Genomic DNA, 12030 nt, shown 5'->3' on the forward strand with positions numbered 1-12030 from the left:
TTTTTTTGCTCTTGCAGCAATTTTAAAGAAAAACATGCTTAGTAGCGGTTCCCCTTTCAGGAATAATTTGATCCGCGCCTGACCTAGTAATAGCATCAATAGCGAAACAGACTATAATATTTTATGCAGAATGTTCCTTGAAATTAGCTCGATATATGAAGTTTTTATATAAAACAGACACCCATTCTTTTTTTTTAAAGCATGGTATTGCTCGCCAAAACCTCAGACATGGTTATGATTTTATTCAGCAATCCAATGTTTATACTTTCAACCACGTGTAAAGTGGTTGAACACTACGATAACTCTGTTCTGAATATCATCGTTTAGTTTTTAAACCTCTAGATGATGAAATAAGACATATATCTTAATAGATTTTCATGTTTTAACATAAATGAAAGTAGGATAGGATAGGGAAAACGACCAGTACTTACGTATTTTAAGAATATTATCCGAACACCTATACTCCCGCTCGAAATTTCACAGGAACTAAGCAAATCTCGCTGAATTCTCGTGAACTTTCATTCGAGTACCTCTGGATTTATTACACACTTAGCAGCGATAAAGAAAACATTCCGAACACATTCGCAGGGGTGTTGCCTTTAATGCGTTTCTTCGTTTTTCAAAAAATACTTAAATGATGATGCCGAGTCATGAAAATATCTAGATCCTCGAATTTTTGATTATCAGATCATCCGTAAATTCGCTCCTGGATAATAATAACATCTTTTAATTAAACAGAATTTTAAAATGGGTTAACATGTAATACATGTAATTAGTACAGCTACAAATACGACTATGCTTCTTCGCTCAGAAAGCACTGTACTTTGTACATTGTATATAAAAATATATATCTATAGGTTTCGATAATTTCACTCAAATAATTTGTCTGTTCCCCTGTTCCATTTGCTTGTATGTATAGAATTTGTACCATATGTAAATATTTGTAGGCTTTAAGTATGCCAAAAGTGATTCAGAATGTATGAAATACACTGGGTATAAAACACTTTGGGGACAAAGTTTAAAATAATATAAGAATACGTACCTATTAGATATGAATCGCATCAATTTCAATGAAATTAAATGTATCGTTATATACTTTCTGTGCAACTTTTAGCTAACTCTTAACCGTACAAAAGCTACGAACGGTAGGTGATCATTACCCCCCCCCCCCCTTTTTTTTTATCAAATAAGCCTCTGGGTTTAAGAATAATTGACAGGAAAGCGTGGAGTGGGTTGTTTGTTCAAATGTGTATACCCATGACTTTGCCATCGTACAGCTAGAATTACGGAGGCTCTGAGTGATAAGATTTTGAAATACTGTCTTGTTTTGAAGACTTTCCGATTTATTTACCTGAGGAGGTAAGTTAAAGGACTGGGTCTTATTTTCCGTGTAATCAAGGTGTGATTGTTGTAACTGTGTAGTTTTTTTTTTTCAAAACGCAGAGCAATTCGGATTTTGTTTTCATATATAGTAATACTACTACAAATGATTGAACAATATTGATTTCTTAATGGTTGACCAATGAATTAAATTTCCATTTTCCATGCAGGTTTCACAACATTGAGTGAAAAATGTCGAGCTAAAAATAATGCTCAACCATTGACTGAAACGTTCACGACAGTTTACCTGTTTACCGTAGTTAAACATTCACTCGTGTTTGTTTTTTTTTATAATGTAATTTTGCAATACCCGTTTTCCTGTTTATTCTAGGTCATTCTGTTTCGTTGTCCACTCTTATACTGGTAGCAATCATTTTATCAGCTGTTTATAATTCCTTTGGGAGAAAATTATCTCTTTGCAACAGGTCATCACAGGGTATATATCCTAATTATGCTTGACTGAAATCTGCATACTAAAAAGGCAAACATAATGGATGCTTTGACAATCGGCAACCACGTGGTAAGAACACTTTGAATATAAGTTTGATGCATTTAATATAACTATGGTATAGTAGGTATTTAAATCTTGTTTTTAAGAAAGTGGTGCAGTTCCTATGATATTTACCCTGAAGCTGTTCCAATTAAAAAGTATGTAGTAGTAACATGTTACGTGCCTGTATTTCACAATGCTACGATATGTACAAGACACTGTATACATTCATGTAGAATTATTCAGTTCACTCCAATTTTAGAATTCCAATAAATGGATTGTGAACAGCTAACACTATATAAATAGTGCCTGTTTGGGAGGGTAACAGTTGAAATTGACACCCCGAGAAAACCATTGTCAACCGACGCGAAGCGAAGGCTGACAATGGTTTTCGAGAGGTGTCAATTTCAACTGTTATCCTCCGAAACAGGCACTATTTATTTTGTTATACTGAATGTCTTAATTTTAAAGAAAACTTTACTGCTTTTATATAGGAATAATGTGAATTCTACGGCGAACCGTACGCGCATAATTTTGGCGCATGTAACAATTTGTAATGTTACCCGTTGCTTAGTGCGTTGCTAACGCTGAGGGTAATAGAACGGATTATGAACTGCGTCTGAACCAATCAGATTTCAGTATTTAACATGAAAGTATAACAAAGAAAAAATGTTACAGATTTCTTGTTTTTTTATAAGGAAATCCTTATTTTTGTGAAAAAAAATACCCCCCCCCCCCTGGATACAAATTAAATTTGATGTAAACATTAAACGCCAGAAATTTGCTTGAAAAACTTTTTCGTGTTTATAGTGCTTTAGAAAATTCATTTTCTAATGGTCAACTGAAATTTGAGTGTCAGTCGTACATATGTAAGCAAGTACTAGTATAGAGCTCACAATTCTTTGGCATGTAAACATGCCTCGTGTTATATTTTTGTTTACTTTGGTTTAAAAAAACGGTAACAGATGTCTTTCAAGCTTATTTCTCTCTGTTCTAATCCTTTTTAAGCATAATTAAATAGTTTATCACATTCATTTTGGGTATAAAACTGAAATTTTCACTTCAACATTCAAAATGTAAGCAAAGCTTTGTTTACATGACAAAGAATTGTGAGATTGTGTATCTCGCTTATAGCACGACGACTGAAACTCAAATTGGCTGACAATTGGTAATGCCTTATGAAAGCATTGTAAACATTTAAAACGGAAAAATAATTTTTGACTTAAATCGTGACCATGCCCCTCTTAGTGGATATGCGGGGCGACCATATATACATCCAATGACATTTTTGGTTAGAACCGAATCCCCGAATGGTATTTTTATAAATTTATTTTGGACATCTGAGGTTTGATGTAGGTGACGAAGTCGGCCGAGGTTTTTCGAATGCGCCCATTTTTCACCGAATTTGTTGTTACATGTATAATATCTGTACATAAGTTGATCTATTTCTAAAAACAATTCAATATTGAATTTTCTATCTCAAAGTTACGTAATTCAAATCTTTTTTTTAATTCTTTGATCTATCGCTGCAGGGAGAGGATTTGCCAGGTGTGTGGAGCCCAGGTGATGTAATCGGAAGCTTTTGCGTGATCTTACCTCTTGCTGTTAACCTGGTGGTTATGATAACCATGGCATTGCGAGGGAAAGGAGTCGACCAAGAGGTAAAACAGGATAGAAAAGAGTCCAAGCGTTGAGATTTAATACGAAATGGCACTAAGTCTTTTTTATGTCGGCCTTCAGCCTCGTATCATACGGAAAGGACAAAGGCATCTGACTCTCAACTTTTTTGCAAAGTATATTAGCACCTTTAAGTTATTAATAATCAAAATAATAAAATTTTTATAGAGTATAGATACTAGGTGTTTTTCAAAAGATTTTGAAAAGCGAAAAAACCAAAGCAATGAAAATAACATGGACTCATTTTAAGAAGAAAAGGGCAGATAAGGGAACCCTTTTACTGTTGTATAAAAATTAAGATTGTATTGTTTTTTCACAAGATAATCAAGAGTGTCTTTTATACATGTATTCTACAGAAAACAGCTGAAAAGGTTTAACCTTTTAGTCATGTCATATAAAATAAATACCATCTTTTAAGCCGTTTTGTAATTGATGTCTTCATCATTTGGTAACCTTGTACCCATTTAAAAATTTCAGCGAAATCAATAATTTAGGTTTGCTGCCCTTCATCATTTAAAAGAATCAATAACTGATCAACAGGACATATGAAATTATTTTCGTCCTCTTAAGGGCAAATGAATGTTGAATCCTCGTATTAATTTTTTGATAGGTTAAGACGATTGTGTTTTTTTATTCAATCAAAACTAAATTCCTGACTGACTGATAGATTTATTGGGACTTAGCAATGATTACACACTGTTTCTTTTGAGATAAATAAGGACAGTGAGTGGAGGAAAAGTTACAAAAATAGCATATACATATGAAAATCTTATCTTGGCCTCGCCATACATATGATGGTATTGATCTACATTGTACCAGCGTTTAATGTTTGGTAGCGAATATTTTTCGCTACCGAGTCAATGCAGATTATCTATAAAATTTGACACCAATATCTAATCGCATGAAAAACATGCGAAAAATAATTCGCATGAAAATTGTACAAATTGTCGTGCGAATAACATGTGAACACATTTGCATGATATTCGCATGATAAACTTTTCATCTGATTTTCGCATGATTTTCGCACGATCTTCTAATGAAAAGGAATCATGCGGACCACTTTTCCCTGTGATAGTGCATATACACGCACACATGTATGCGAAATATAAGGAGTGATACGCGGGGGGAAGGGGGGGGGGGCTATTAGCAATGACGAGTATATCCTGATCCCAGCGAAAAATTCCCGCACGCTAATTACAGTTCACAATGTTACATTATGACTTATCATAATGGCGTTCTGACATTGTGTTTGTTGTTTTTATTTATTTAGGAAGAGGAGGATTACTTTATTGAAACTGACACAAATAACAATAAAATCGAATTCCCGGTAAATCAAAGCCACCGACAGACGACGACATCAACTGTAAACGATTCTCCATTTCCGGATAGTTATGACGGATGATAGTCATTCCTATAGATCTATGGTGCAAGTTCAAGCATTTATAATTGACCAGGTGAAATACAATGTAAACGTTGTTGCGTATGAATGTATGTAAGTAGGAAATGTGAATGAGTCAGTTTATTTATTATTGTGTATATGAAGTCTCTGTATATAATTTATTTCATTGTCCTTTATAAAATGATTTATTTTTGTAATAAAATCTTTAAAATAATTGCTTTTAATGTTGTTGTTTTTTCTCGACGATGTTCAATGCGATGCTCACTAACCATGGTATATATCATGGTAAATACATGTATATGCAACAGTGAAACACCTGTCAAGATATATTCCTATTCGTGTATTATCACAGCATGTCTCAACTACATGTATATTTATTTTACAACGTCTCCAGAACAAAAAATATCCAATATGTGCGCATAAGTTTTATAAGCTCACCTGAACCTTGGTTTCAAATGAGCTTTTCTGATCACCTTTCATACGTCGTCCGTCTGTCTGGCAATCCGTTTCTAAACTTTTTACATTTTTTGCTTCTTCTTTAGAACCACTGGGTCAAAAAATAACCAATTATGGTACTACGCATCCTAATGAGAAGGGGCTTCTGAATTGTTAAAATAAAGGGCTAAACCCATTTCAAAAGGGAGGTAATCATAAAACAGTGAAAATAGGGTCTTATAATTGTTCTTAAAAAAATCTCCCTCTCAAGAACCACGTGCACTGCACCAGAAATGCCAATATTTACATCAAAGCTTTGAATATAAAACTAGGGCCCCAGGAAGGGTTAAAAGTTTAAATTAGAAATGTATAGCGAAACTCTAAAAATATTCTTCTCAAGAACTACAATGCTACAATGTAAGATTACTATGCAAGCAACCTTAGATAGTTTTATAGATTTTAAATTTTTCAAAACATGTTCCTGGACCTGTACTAGGGCCAAAAGAGGGGTTCAAAGTTAAACATAAAATATCAAATATCTTCTCAAGAACTACAATGTTACAGTTGGTGAGATTACTATGCAAGCATCCTCAGATAATGTTGCCCGGATAGGGTCATTTGCGTCAGGCAACATCGGATTCAGATAAACGCGCTGTTGCGCTAACACACACCGTGCTGACGCAATTTTGCACAATGCACCGTCGCGCTAACGCAAATTGCAAGTTTCACAGTCTAGAAGATATTAATAATAACCTTACATAAAAGATAAATTTAATGTATAAAGTTTATATTTACTAGTAACGCCTTCCTGTGATTGTCTTCTTTCAAAGATAAAAATTGCATTCGGCCCATTCTGCATTAAGTTGATTAACACATGAAATACAATCAACAAGCACAGTTTTATATTTCCGTTAACGATTTCCTACTATACTATAGACTTTGAATCTTGCAAAGTTGCGATAGCGCAACGGCGTGTTGTGCAAAGCTGTGTTAGCGCGACGACGTGTTTTGTGAGTTAGTGCGACAGCTCTTTGTGCAATGTTGCGTTAGCGCGTCAGCGTGTTGTGTGTTTATCTGAACGCGATGTCGCGCTAACGCAAATGGCCATATCCGGACACCATATCAGATTGTGTATATTCTAAATTGTTCAAACTGTAACCTTTGGATTAATACTTGGGTCACAAAGGGGGAGGGGTCGAAGTTAAACATAGAAACAAATAAGAAAAATGTTTTAAAATCTTCTTTCCAAGAGCTGCAATGGTACAATTTGTGAGATTACAATTTAAGCATGCTTATACCTTCATATCCCCATATCAAGGCCATAATGGCCTTATTTCACTTTTTATAATAATTTACAATTGCTTTTCCAATTTTGTAAATGTTGATACATTAAAGCCTAGGATAATAAGATTGGTCAGTTGATGCATCTTAGATCTTAGGATAAATTCTCAAATAAGTTGGCTAATAAGTATATGAGAATTTTTTTTTAAGTTTTAAGATATTTTAGAAAAGAGTCATATTTCGAAAATTTCAAAAGAGATACAATACAGTTGTTCGGGTGAGCGATGTGGCCAATGGGCCATGATGATTTCACAAAAGGTAATGTTCTTTGCTTATACAAGCTCATATATGCAGGATGCATTGAAAAAAGCTCATATATGCAGGATGCATTGAAACTAAAAGAAAGTTTGCTTTCTGCATGTCATAATAAGGGTTATTTACTCTACCAAAAAGAAATCGAGTCAAACATTATAATTATGAGAACAGAGTTAAGTTATTTTTTTATCAATTGAATAAAAAAAAGCAATTTTTATTTATCACTACTCTTTAGTTATTGTTTTTTGGTGTTTTTTTTTTTTTTGGATCAAATATGACACATATCTTTACTTTTGAAATGAGCTAGGTATCAATATGTACAGCTTTATTCTACATATGATATGCCCGAACTAAACATTGCCTTAAAAGAGGGAGGCGTAAATATACATGTAATACTATAACAGCATTGAATAATTCCACAAGTACATGTACATGCTACAAATTGGATATCAGTGTATACTGTAGACGTATTATATTTTGCGTGTATGATATTTTCCGGAAAGTAGTTTTTAAACAAGTTGGCGTGGATTTGATTTAGCGTATTCCTGAATGTTCCTATTCAATTACATGTGTGTATGACTTTTAGCGATGTACTTGATTTAGCGGAAGCTGCATTCCGCTAAAAACGCTAATTAGAATACACTACCAAATGTAATACTTTTACAACATTACGACGCAAGATATGTATACCTATTAACAACAGTACATATAGATGTAACATGATGGGATCTATGTAAACTATACATATTACATATACACGTGACATATATTATAAAATGAAGTACATGTATAATTACTACACGTGATATGATTTGATTTTTGATTGAACCTCGTACATATGTCCGTGTTACAAAATAAACTACATAACACTTGGGATTTATTGGATTTGATCACGCCCCGATCAAAATTATCATCTCATAATGCTCAAAGAATGATTCCTTACTCATGATAATCAGAGAGAGAGAGAGAGAGAGAGAGAGAGAGAGAGAGAGAGAGAGAGAGAGAGAGAGAGAGAGAGAGAGAGAGAGAGAGAGAGTAAATATGAAATAAGAGTTGCTGCCCTTTATCTACAACGTAAGATCACAAGCTACGTTAATTTAAAACACTTGAAATTAGACAATGTCACGATTTAAAAATATAATTCTAAGTAAAGTATTTTCAATGGTCAGCCAACTTTTTATTGTCAAACGTCAAGTTCAAAACGAGATAAAGAGTTCACAGACCTTTATTATGTACATATGTAAACAAGGCTGATGCCATGTTTTTGTTTATATCGATGGGTTGCTGAACAGAAACAGCATAATAAAATCGTCTTTTTAAAATACAGTTCAAATTGTGTAAGGTAAATATGTACGAACAATACAGATATTATCGTCATTTCATCGAATTTGAAATTGAACTTTTACAATGACCTATCAACGGACAAAATTTACACATCTAAGGTATTGATAAAGTGATACGGATATACATGTAGACAATGATGTGTCGAGATATCTTATTCGACGAATTATTATAAAATAAAGAACAGATATAAAATACTAGTATGTCGACATAGCTATCTTGTCGTCTGTCGACACAGATAACAAGCGTGCTGACATAGGTACGATAAACACAAAAAGTCGTCAAAGATGTTTCAATTCTTTTTGTGACATAGATAAGTTCCAACTTCAAATAGAAAATGGTCTTCATATAATGATTGCTTTCAAACGTGTCGGTATCCATCACAGTTAGATATAGATATCTAGCGTGTTTACCATGAAAATCAACCTAGATATCTTTTTTTACATGATTATAATGACCTTGCATGTCGGTATACATAAATTATAAATTGCCAAATTATCAATATAGATATCAATTTGGTAAGACTAACCAACGTACATTGAATATCTTATGTATGTAAACCTCCTCCCTTTGCGAGATTTCTGAACTTGAATAGAAAATGTTAGTTATTCAGTATATATCACATAGCCAATGTCTGATCAAGACAAGTCAGCACCAAAGCAAAAACCACATTCACATGTAAATCGCCTTATTGAAGCTCCAGTTTTGAACTGTATATCAATACTTTCTTCTTTCCCCAAAGGTACTTACATATTTGAACGGTGCTTGGGAAACTTTTAGATTTTTTTTTAAAATATCGACGAATGGAGCTCTACAGCTGGGCGTATGGTGTAACACAACATGACTGTATCTTTTTTGGAATTAGTTTTGTCATTTTACCCCGTTCATAGTGTTCCAGATATCTATGCCTATTCCGCTGAAGACCTAAATCTATCGCGTTTGGGGGGGGGGGGGGGGGGGGGGTGATATAGAAATCAAATCTACTGAAACTCTATTACGTAAATTGGATTTATGTCTGCTATGTACATGGGATATATGGATATCTTTTCTTTTTTTCTTTCTTTCTTTTTTGGAGGGGGAGGGGGTATCCTCGTGTTGGGGGGGGGGGGGGTATATAATTCTGACCGTTTGTGGTTTTAAGTAACCCTACTAAGAACTCGACTACTGTATTTCAGTGCAGCGTTACTTTCTTTGAAAGATAGTTTTGCCTTTAACAGTGGTCATAGTTGTGGTTGCTGGTTCGATCCCCAGTGCAGGCACGTGGCATCAGTTTTTTAAAAAGGTGGGCACACTTACCCGAAATCTTGACACAAAAAAAAAAGAATTCCTACTTTGCCAATCCTTAAAATCATAATCCGTGGGGTGGAAGGGGAAGTGTGTGCAGTGCGTTGCAGTTAAAATTTCTATTCTATTGCTATTTTTTTTTTTAATTTCTATAATTTTAACTTAAACATACTCCCTAAAAAGTGAAGGGGATGGTCCTTTAAGTTTCTATTTGTAAATCAAAGGTTAAATGTCTGCTATGAGAAAAAGTATGGGGCAGCCCCTAGTCCCCGTCTGATGATACGTGCCTGCAATGTGGTTACTTCTGTCCCTGGGCAAGATACCATAGAACTCTATATACATTCGGTTGTCTCAATCCATCCAGTTGAAATTGGGTACCGGCTTTCGCTGGGGATTAGGAGTTCCATCCAGGGGAAGTTCCGCTAAGCATCACAGAAACCGGAGATAAGCACTGGTCTTGTGTGCCTCGTGGCTAGGAGAAGGATTAAATACTTGCCAAACTATACATGGGAACTCTGGATTAGACCTATCCTGTTAAAATGGCATCTATATCAAAGCTCTGTTCATTATATCCTTTTATGATAGTCTTAAGGCCTTGTGTAGATGAAGGCCTCCGATACTCACTTAGTATGATTACTAGTATGTTTATTTATTTTTTTCGATTTTGCTCCCCTAATCTTTGTTGGATCCTATCCTCTACCGGAAGCTCATTTTAATAACAGGAAGAATCGAGTCAGGGCCCATTCCTTTTTGTCCCTTTTGACATTTTTTCTTTTAAAAATTTGCAATAGTCTTATTGCATATTCTATTTACAATCGGTCCCATAATATTTATACAGCGCATTTGGACTATTTTTAATGAAAATACAGTTACCTGTGTAAGACGTGCAATTAAAATAGATGAAAGGGAAAATTTTCCAAGAAAAACTTCATTCACACACAATCATTTTTCCCTCATAAAAATTCACCGGAACGAAAACAGATTTCTTGCGGATAATGGGGAATGTTTACATCATTCGGAAGTCACTCTAAATACCTCGCACAATTTTTTCAACGTTATCATCCGGGTCTATAGCAATTCAAAATCCCCGTCGACAACATTTTTTAGCCGTGTATTGAAAGCTGATAAGCTAAAGGGGACATTTCAAAGAGGAAATCTTGGAAATTTTTCATACTTTTGAATGAACATCGTTTTAACACTGAGGTATTTATAAATATTGAGTAATTGGGCAAAATGTGAATCGAGGAATCTTGGGACAGAGTAAAAGATATAAAATGTTTAAAAACTTAAAATATGTAAGAAAGGACTCCGTTGAGCACTTTTTGGTTCAAGCCACGCCCGAGACAAACCCTGGCCCAATTAAGTATAGTGAAAACTGCACTAAGATTCATGTCAGGTTTTTTTCAACAGTTCGCCCCTTGTTTTTGGTCGGCATTTTCTTTTTCCATTCTGGGCTTCATCTTTGTGCCACTCTTGTCTGGGTACTAGATACATATAAATATACTTTTGTCTACGTGTGATTTCATTTAACTTGATCGTTATTATCCACCTTAGGAAATATTTGTTTTCATGATGATTACAAAGATTTAATCGGAGAAGGAGATCATAGTAAGGTTAACTCACCACAAATCACACATCGTAACTAGCTTGATTTCCAAGATTTAAAAAAAAAATGTATTTTATTCTTTACAAAATTCATCGATTGAAGTAATAACCCCTATGGCCTAATGTATTATTGTTATCGGAAGAAAAAAAACTTTTAAAAGGAAACGTACAAACTGCCCTGAGGCAAGAGAGGAATTGAGTTATTTTAACAAAGATACTTCGTTCTTTGCCGTGGGACACTGCTACAAAATAAATTGGTAAAAAGTAATGCACAAAAGCCTATATCTTTTTTAATCGCTTGAGGGGAAAACTGGTAGCTTCTGAGTATGACGACAACATGGCCGATAAGCATTTGACAACAATATAGCCGATGTTCAGGAGGTCGGCAGTATGCGGCGCCCCGTTTATCGGAGCCTGTTTGGCCCGCGGCGCATGCTCTAAATCAGCCAGAGTCCGGGGCCAGGGGCAAAATGTCAGATCCTCGCTGTCTGATTGATCGTCTTCTCTAGGTCGATCATTTTTCATATCATTTTTTTTTTATTTACGCATCTTTCACAACAAAATCCCGGAATACTTTTTGTTCACTAACACTTTTTATATAGCATTTACATCTTTGTTGTTGTTTTTTTTTTAATTTAAATACGACAAGGTGTTGTTAATATGTAAATCAATAATTCACATGTCTTGAACCGAAATAAACGCCCGGGATTCGTTATTTATAATTACAGAAAGAAAATATCCAAAACTTATTTAAACTTATAAAACAATGCATACTGTTCTGGTGTAGTTGTTTTACCTTAGATAAAGCACTAATAGAATCAAA

The 12030-nt window shown here is 34.5% G+C and overlaps 1 long non-coding RNA gene across 2 annotated transcripts; it reads left to right on the forward strand.

The window, feature by feature from the left end:
• Positions 1-1210: 1210 nt before the first annotated feature.
• On the forward strand, positions 1211-5134 carry LOC136273929 (uncharacterized). 2 transcript variants are annotated; one of them, XR_010712144.1, is made up of 4 exons: positions 1211-1359; positions 1712-1900; positions 3403-3531; positions 4818-5134. It is a non-coding gene; the product is annotated as an uncharacterized lncRNA (long non-coding RNA). The 2 variants fall into 2 exon arrangements; XR_010712145.1 differs by having other exon boundaries at positions 1215-1359; positions 1806-1900; positions 4818-5132.
• The last annotated feature ends 6896 nt before the right edge of the window (positions 5135-12030 follow it).

This window comes from Magallana gigas, chromosome 3 (genome assembly GCF_963853765.1).
Source record: "Magallana gigas chromosome 3, xbMagGiga1.1, whole genome shotgun sequence".
Lineage (NCBI taxonomy): Eukaryota > Metazoa > Mollusca > Bivalvia > Ostreida > Ostreidae > Magallana > Magallana gigas.